Source organism: Salmo trutta, chromosome 12 (genome assembly GCF_901001165.1).
Source record: "Salmo trutta chromosome 12, fSalTru1.1, whole genome shotgun sequence".
Classification (NCBI taxonomy): domain Eukaryota; kingdom Metazoa; phylum Chordata; class Actinopteri; order Salmoniformes; family Salmonidae; genus Salmo; species Salmo trutta.
This window is the reverse complement of record NC_042968.1, coordinates 84,676,199-84,685,239: the sequence shown is the minus strand read 5'-3', so window position 1 is coordinate 84,685,239 and position 9,041 is coordinate 84,676,199. Positions and strand designations below refer to the sequence as shown.

General features: G+C 46.9%; 1 pseudogene; it reads right to left on the bottom strand.

Moving 5' to 3' along the window:
- The window catches only part of LOC115202646 (calcium/calmodulin-dependent protein kinase type II subunit alpha-like), a 37,901-nt pseudogene extending 29,611 nt beyond the window's left edge, over positions 1-8,290 (bottom strand).
- Between the last annotated feature and the right edge of the window lie 751 nt (positions 8,291-9,041).

The window sequence follows — 9,041 nt, the reverse complement described above, 5'->3', positions numbered from 1 at the left end:
TCAACACACACGCTACTCTCCTGAACAAAACTATCCTGTCTGTAGGAAAGCTAGCAGAGGTCATGAACCATGACTATGCCCATGTCCAATTGGTTCGATTGTTACTGGAGGATTTTCTCCGTGAAGTTAGCTCTTCTATGGACCACTTGGCCATGAATAGAATCCCCTCATATCTAGTGCCCCTCTCAATGGTGCACGACATATTGACCTCAGCTACTTCAACCACACTAAGGCCGTTACAATCACATTTGGCCTATAGTCTGGGGTCGGCCATCCCAATACACGTTGATGTTGATCGTAATGAAGTGGGTTTTCTACTGACGCTGCCGGTTGTTGAACTGGAGAATATCTATAGATTGAAAACGGTTCTCAATGTAGGATTTGGCGCGACAGTACCACGTAAAGATTGCCACGCCCCCAGTTGTAGCTTACCAGGAAAACAACCCAGATTTCTATCTCACCCCTAACCTGCTAATGTGTACTCTAACCAAAGATGTCCACTACCTTTGTCCTAGCAAACCATTTGTCAGGGATAACACTGAGCGTCTTTGTGGTATTAAAGCTATCACCAGCGAAGAACGCTGTAGAGCCAAACTAACAGCCAGGGATGGGGCCACCACCACACAAGTGGAGGTGGTAGGGAACCGATGGTTGGTCAACACACCGTTCGCGTCCGCCACTATGACTTACGAACGCCATGACTCCATCACCCAATTGAACCTCCCCAACCAGACTGTTTTTGTTACGGTACCAGAGGGGGCGATTATTCACGTAGACGACCTCGCTCTATACCACCTTCCCGACGACCGGATAGACACAGAGATTGAAATGCCGGACGCTTTTGCTAAACGTTCCCTTGAGTTACCACAAGCTATTCAATACCAAATCCAGTACGAGGGACCCATGACTGTTGATCTTAGCGTACTGGATGAGGCACTGTTAGTCGACCCGACTGACTACAGACCAAAAGATTGGTCTGTCGCCCGCTCTTGGACGGTGCCGGACAGTATCCTGACTGTTACCATGATCCTTGGTCTCATTTCCCTTGGCGGGTGCACCTACTACGTACACAGGCGCACACGTGCAATGGAAGACCTAATGAGGTCTTATACTAGGATCACCCGTGGGACGGAAGCGATCCCGATTTTTGGAAAGGTGGCAATGATCCGGAAACCCTCTTACAGGGCCCAGTCCCAGCCTCCTCTCCCGAACTCGCTAGGTCAGCCCCAGTAATGTCCCTATGTAAAGCTTTGGCCTTCAGGGGCCAAGTTTTTCCAAGTGCCTTAACTACCCACCTGCAAGTAGGATCAACCTAGACATGACATTAGAGACAATGCCATGATAGAGCTATTTAGCCAAGGCCTTGGACATATATAGAACATAGTCCATATTAGATGATTAAGGTGTGGGTAGACATATTTTGTATATTTTATGTTTTTATTCCAATTTTTCGTTTCATTACCTTGACACTTAGGAAGCCTTAGACCAAGGACAACCGCTCGTTTGGGGAGGAAATGTAATGAGTATTGCCTGAGTGTTTGTGCGTTATTAACGTCTGCCAAAGTTACTGCCTAGGTCCACTAACCGGATAACCGGACGACGGGCGGAACACAGAGCCACTGCCAGACCTCCTGATCCATTCTGGTGGTGACCACAGCTTGCGGAAAGCCTACCAGGGGAACCACTAAGGGGGGGGGGGGCTGCTCTGATGATCCAACAGACCATGGACATCCGATGGTCATTCTTATGGTGGGTTGCAACATGCAGAATCATTCCAAGTTGAACCTACCAGAGGGGGACTGTCATGACTGTCCTGATCAGGTCAGGGTACAGGAGACCACCACCCTACAGATTATCTCCCAAACCCCCAACAGAGGAGGAGAGATCTAGGGGTCTGAAGATGTGGGGGTTTTATGACACCTCACGCCCTATAATAAAACTTAGGCCACAAGAAATTCCTTTGTCCTAACAATGGAGAACTGGCCGTCAGAACATTAAACATGCAATAAAGGGACTTTGGAACAATGGTTTCCGTCAGCCACAATGGTGGTTATGACGAAAAGTGGAATATTAAAATGTATGTAACTTTTGTATTTGTTTTTAAAGGTTAAGAGATGACGTTATTATGAAAACATTGTACCTTTAAGAGTTTTCCCAGTATATGCCTGATGTTTATACATTGTACGCTGTTTGGAAAATATCCAAATCAAACAGAATGTTTTGGTAAAGATGAAATGTGAAGTTAGTGTCTAAAATCGGATTTTTAGCCAAATCTAAGCCTTGCCCCTTTACTTGGTCCGCCCAGAGAATTGCCCTAAAGGCGGTTACACCCACTTCTGACCCGAGGTATAAGACAGGAGAGTGAAGAATTAAATAGGAGACTATTGACCCCAAGCTGGCAGCTAAGGTCTAACAAAGTCGACGAACCCCAAAAACGAAACACAAGGTTGAAGACAAAGAAATATTTTTTCTACACGAGCTACGGACGAGTAGCTGTGTCTAAGCGGGTGAATTCAAGCCGAACCACCCCAGCCTCCACTCTCCATTGAATCGTGGTATCGACACCATTCGAGCCGAAGCTGTGAGCTCTGAGCTACAGAGCTGTTCTGTCCTCAGAAGACCCCTTTCCGATCAAGGGTGAGGATCAGACCACTTAGCCAAGAAGGACACTGACATCGTGAGGACAACCAGAGAGGTTGCGCCGGAGAAGAAGTGCGTCATTTAGAAGCCTAAACGACCCACGCGGAGCTCCCACCTGAGAACTCCAACACGTAATTACATCATTATATTCTGACCCATAAGAGCGGCAGTTCGGGGCAAGGCTAATTTTAAATAAGCATGGCTGACAAATGACCCAAATGTATATTTCTCTGTGTACTTCCTTTATTTCTCTCTCTTTAAATCCCATTTTGGGTAACAAGCGCCATAGTGTGTTGGCCCGTTTATACTAAGTCCTAATCAATAGCTGACTGTGTTTTGTGTATGTGCATTTTATCATCATTTTAGCTTGCTAGTAAATAAATAATCAACTAAGATTGGGGGGTAAATTCAGTGGTAAAGCCCGGTCGTGCAGATTCCCGGATTATACGCGTTCAGATTATGAGACTGTAGAGGAAATGATTAATTTAGCGACTGTTGTAATCGATATTCTGATATCCTTTGAGTTAATTTGGGAAATAGACACTCAATCAAAACAATGTTCCCATGGTGCCCCAGGTTAATGAGTGATAATGCTTGATTCATTGCTTAATTCATTTAATCACGTAATTATAACCGTTAATCATTCGATGAGCAACAGTCGTCACATTAACTAATACACGTCACGACAACATCAAAACTATTAAATAACACTATGGAATCATGTAGTAACCAAAAAAAGTGTTAAACATATCAAATCTATTTTATATTTTTGATTCTTTAAATGTAGCAGCACCCTTGCCTTGATGACAGCTTTCCACACTCTTGGCATTCCCCAACCGCTTCTCCTGGAATGCTTTTTCAACAGTTTGAATGACTTCCACATATGCTGAGCACTTGTTGGCTGCTTTTCCTTTTCCACTCTGCGGTCCAACTCATCCCAAAACCATCTCAATTAGGTTTGAGTGGGTGATGTGGAGGCCAGCGTCATCTGATACAGCACTCCATCCCTCTCATTCTTGGTCAAATAACCCTTCACACAGCCTGGTGTTGTAGGTTCATTGTCCTGTTGAAAAAACAAATGATTGTCCCACTAAGCGCAAATCAGATGTGATGGTGTATTGCTGCAGAATGCTGTTGTAGCCATACTGGTTAAGTGTGCCTTGAAATCTAAATGAATCACAGACAGTGTCACAAGCAAAGCACCCCCACCCCATCACAAATCCTCCTCCATGCTTCACGGTAGGAACCATGCATGCAGAGATCATCCGTTCACTTACTCTACGTCTCACAAAGACACGGTTGGAACCAAACATCTCAATTTGGACTCATCAGACCAAAGGATAGATTTCCACTGGTCTAATGTCCATGAAGGCCTGATTCACACAGTTTCCTCTGAACAGTTGATGTTGAGATGTCAGGTCTTAAAGTAATGATGGACTTTAGTTTCACTTTGCTTAGTTGAGCTGTTCTTACCATAATATGGACTTGGTCTTTTACCAATAGGGCTATCTTCTGTATACCAACCCTACCTTGTCACAAAACAACAGATTGGCTCAAACACATTAAGTCGGAAAGAAATTCCACAAATTAACTTTAACAAGGCACACCTGCTAATTGAAATGCATTCCAGGTGACTACCTCATGAAGCTGGTTGAGAGAATGCCAAGAGTGTGCATAGCTGTCATCAAGGCAGGGTGGCTACTTTGAAGAATCTAAAATCTAAAATATATTTTGATTTATTAAACACTTTTTGGGTTACTACATGATTCCATATGTGTTACATCATAGTTTTGATGTCTTCACTAATATTCTACGTTGGAGAAAATAGTAAAAATAAAGAAAAAACCCTTCGGTGAGTAGGTGTGTTCAAACTTTTCACTGGTCCTGTAATATATATTATATAAATTACTTATTTACATAATTATTTAGAACCATTGCTATGAGACTCGAAATTGAGCTCAGGTGCATCCTTTTCCATTGATCATCCTTGAGATATTTCTACAACTTCATTAGAGTCCACCTGTGGTAAATTCAAGCCATGAGGTCGAAGGAATTGTCCGTAGAGATTGTGTCGAGGCACAGATCTGGGGAAGGGTACCAAAAACTTTCTGCAGCATTGAAGGTCCCCAGAACACAGTGGCCTCCATCATTCTTAAACAGAACAAGTTTGGAACCAACCTGTCACATCAGCTCCCACTACGCCCTCTGGTGTCCCCGCTGGTGTATTCCAACCTGCATCTCTCTCCTCATCTCTCATCTCATCTCTCCCTCTCTGTCTGTCTGTCCTGGTCTGTCTGTCTGTCTGTCTGTCCTGTCCTGTCTGTCTGTCTGTCTGTCCTGTCTGTCTCTCTCTGTCTCTCTCTCTCTCTGTCTCTCTCTCATCTCTCTGCTCTCTCTCTCTCTCTCTCTGTCTGTCTTCTCTCTCTCATCTCGTCCTACTCTCTCTTCTCATCTCTATCCTACTCTCTCTCTCGTCTCTTCCCTCCCTCTCTCTGCTCTCCTCTCCCCTCCCTCCCTCTCTCCTCTCGTCTCTCTCTCTCTCTCTCCTCCTCCTCGTTCTCTCTCTCTCTCTCTCTCCTCTCTCTCTCTCGTCTCCCTCTCTCTCTCTCTCTCATTGTCTCATCCTCTCTCTCTCTCTCTCTCTCTCTCTCTCTCTCGGTGTGATTGGATGGTTGGAGACAGGTGTGGTGGAGTCAGAGCAGATCCCTATCAGCTGCAAATCGTCCCATAAATCAAGACCTCTACATATACTCATTCCTGCCACCTCCACTCTGCCAGATTGTAATCTCTGCTCAGTCAGTTGTTATACTAGCCTTTTGTCAGTTCTCAAGATCCTATTGCCCTGCTGTGCTTGTTTCCCTGCCTTACACCGTTTTGTCCTCTCGTTGCAGTACCGCTCTGTCTCTGGCTCCTGTCTCTTGTACCACATCTCACCACCAACCACCTTGCTCTGGACTTCACTCACCACTACCACCTTGGATTCGCCTCAGGACCTGTTTACCCTGTTCAACTCAGTCAACTACAACCACACTCTACACTTTGGGTTTTTCTGCAACTCATCTGAGCTACCCCGGTTCTGCACTCCATATCTCTCTGTGTACAATAAACATTTTGGTTCATTCATCCCTGCTTCTGCATCTGAGTCCGCTCTTGGGTTCCCCTGTGTTCGCTCCGCATAACAGTACGATCTGGCCAAAAGATGAACCCAGCAGACTCTCCAACTCTTCACCAAATTCTTGTTGGTCAAGGCACCCTTCTTGACCAACATAACCAAGCCCTGAAAACCCTGCTGGAGAACATCAAGGAGTTTTCACTGAGCCTGTCTGACCTACAGATCCAAACCTCCGTCCAGAATTCACAACCTGTCTCCAGTTCCTCTTCTCCACAGCCTTTTGTTCCGACTCCTGAGCGCTATGATGGCAATCTTGGGCTTTGCAGAGCCTTTCTTGTACAACGTTCACTAGTGTTTGAGCAACAGCCCTACTCTTATGCTCTCCTGGGCCACTGCGGTTTGGGAGAGACAGTCATCTATCTGCTTCTCCTACAATGGATTCAAAGACGAGATGAGGAATGTCTTCGACCACCCGGTCTGTGGAAAGGATGCTGCTAAATGACTTCTGTCCGTTCGTCAAGGTTCTCAGAATGTGGCTGAGATGGCATGTGAGTTCCTCACCCTCACCGCAGAGAGCGGCTGGAATGAAGAGGTCCTTCAGGGAGTATTCCGGAACGCACTCCTCGTCCTTGAGGGTCCTTGAGACCTAGTTGGTATCCAGAGAGGAGCCTGATGGACTTGACAAACTAATTTCTCTCACTATCCGCATTGACAACCGTCTCCGTGAGCGTCGGAGGGAGAGGGGAGGTAGGGTTGCATGTCCCATAACGTCTGCTTCTGTGCCTTGCTCAATTTCACCGACTACATCACATCACCAGACAGGTTCCAATCCTGAACCCATGCAGCTCAGCCGGACTCGTCTATCTCCAGAGGAGAGGCAGCGGTGTATCAGTACTAGGAGCTGTCTGTATTGTGGACAGGTTGGTCACCTGGTCTCCACTTGTGCCCTGTGTCCAGCAAAAGAGAGGGCTCAGCAGTAGTGGGGGATATAGTGTTGAGCCAAATCGCCTGCCCATCATCTCCCAGACCCCTGCTTGAGGCCAAACTTGTGTGGCAGAGCCAGGCTTTTCCTCTGCCTGCTCTCATCAATTCAGGCGCCAACGAGAGTTTTCTGTACCGAGTGGTTGTTAAGCAGTTGGGCCTGGACACTGTTTTGCTTGATTCACCTCTGGAATCCAACGCTCTCAATGGAAAGCTACTCTTCCGTGTTTTGTAGAGAACTGTTCCTGTTATCCTGCGTCTCTCTGGTAATCACCAGGAAAAGATCCGTTTTCATTTCATTGACTCTTCTCACTCACCTCTGGTTCTGGGCCATCCATGGTTAAAGCTGCACAACCCACAGATTGACTGGTCTACCGGAAGGGATACTACTTGGAGTACATTTTGCCATTGTTGTTTACATTCTGCCCTTCCTCCTGCCTTGTCTGCACCCCAGTCCACTCCAGAACCCCCAGACCTGTCTTCTGTTCCTCTAGAATATCACAGTCTAGCTCCTGTATTCAGCATGCACCACACCCCATCTCTGCCGCCTCATCGGCCTTACAACTGTGCTATTGAGCTTCAGTCTGGAGCTCCTCTCCTTAGTAGCAGGTTGTATAACCTCTCTCGCCCGAGCAAGAGGCCATGGAGTAATACATCCAGGACTCACTTGCTGTCGGACATGTCAGGCCTTCTTCCTCTCCGGTGGGAGCTGGATTTTTCTTTGTCAAGAAGAAGGACGGGTCACTGAGGCCATGCATAGACTTCCGTGGGTTGAATAGTATCACCGTCAGGAATAAGTATCCCGAGCCACTTATCAGTTCTGCTTTTGCCCCCCTCCATGGTGCCACAGTATTTACTAAACTGGACCTCCAGAATGCCTACCACCTTGGCCGCATCAGAGAGGGAGATGAGTGGAAAACGCCGTTCAACACACCACTTGGACATACTGAGTACCTCGTTATGCTTTTTGGCCTCACTAACGCCCTAGCTGCTTTTCAGGTCCTGGTGAATGATGTCCTGAGGGATGTCATTGGGCGTTTTGTTTTTGTCTATATGGATGACATTCTTATTTTTTCGATGGACATTGAGGCTATCAAGCAACACGTCCACCAAGTTCTCCAAAGGCTATTGGAGAATAAGCTATTTGTTTAGGCTGAGAAATGTGAGTTTCATGTTTCCTCTGTGTCCTTCTTGGGTTACATTATTGCTCAAGGACAGCTACGAATGGACCCTGCCAAGGTTAGGGCAGTCACAGAGTGGCCTGTGCCCGCGAATCTGAAGCAGTTACAGCGTTTTCTGGGGTTTGCTCATTTTTATAGACGATTCATCTGTGACTACAGTCGTTTGGCAGCTCCTCTCACCACTCTCACCTCAACCACCACTCCATTCCACTGGTTCCTCGTGGCAGAGGCAGCATTCCGGGAACTCAAGCACCACTTCACTTCTGCTCCAATTCTTACCCAGCCAGAACTCCAGTTCGTCCTCGAGGTGGACGCTTCCGACACCGGGGAAGGTGCAGTCCTGTCTCAACGTTCTCGCGTGGATCAGAAGCTCCATCCTTGTGCCTTCTTGTCCCGCAAGCTCTCACCTGCAGAGAGAAATTTTGACGTAGGCAACCGGTAACTCTCGGTTGTTAAGCTGGCTCTTGAGGAGTGGCGTCACTGGTAAGAGGGTTCAGTACTTCCCTTCATTGTGTGGACGGATCATAAAAATCGAGCCTACATCCAGACCGCCAAACATCTCAACTCTTGTCAGGCTTGGTGGGCATTCTTTTCTGGAAGATTAAACTTTACACTCACTTATCGACCCGGATCTAAGAATACCAAGCCTGATGCCCTCTCTCGTCAGTTCACCGCAGACAACAAAAGTTCAGAGCCTGAGACCATTATGCCATCCTCTTGCATCATTGCTGCTGTCTCCTGGGAGATTGAGTCTCGTGTTCGTCAGGCTCAGCTGAACCAGCCGGATCCTAGAAACGGACATTGTAAGGCTATGTTTGTGCCAGATTCAGTTCGTTCTGATGTTCTTCAATGGGCACATTCTACGCCCCTCACCTGTCACCCTGGCATGAACCGGACAGTCGCCTTCCTGTGTCAGTGATTTTGGTTGCCCACCATGGAGAGAGACACTCAGGAATTCATATCAGCCTGCTCAGTCTGTGCCCGGAATAAAACCTCCACCAAACCTTCATCTGGTCTGCTTCATCCTCTTCCCATACCTAGTCGCCGCTGGTCACACATAGTTTTGGATTTCGTCACTGGGCTTCCCCCATCAAATGGTAACTCAGTCATCCTCACTATTATTGACC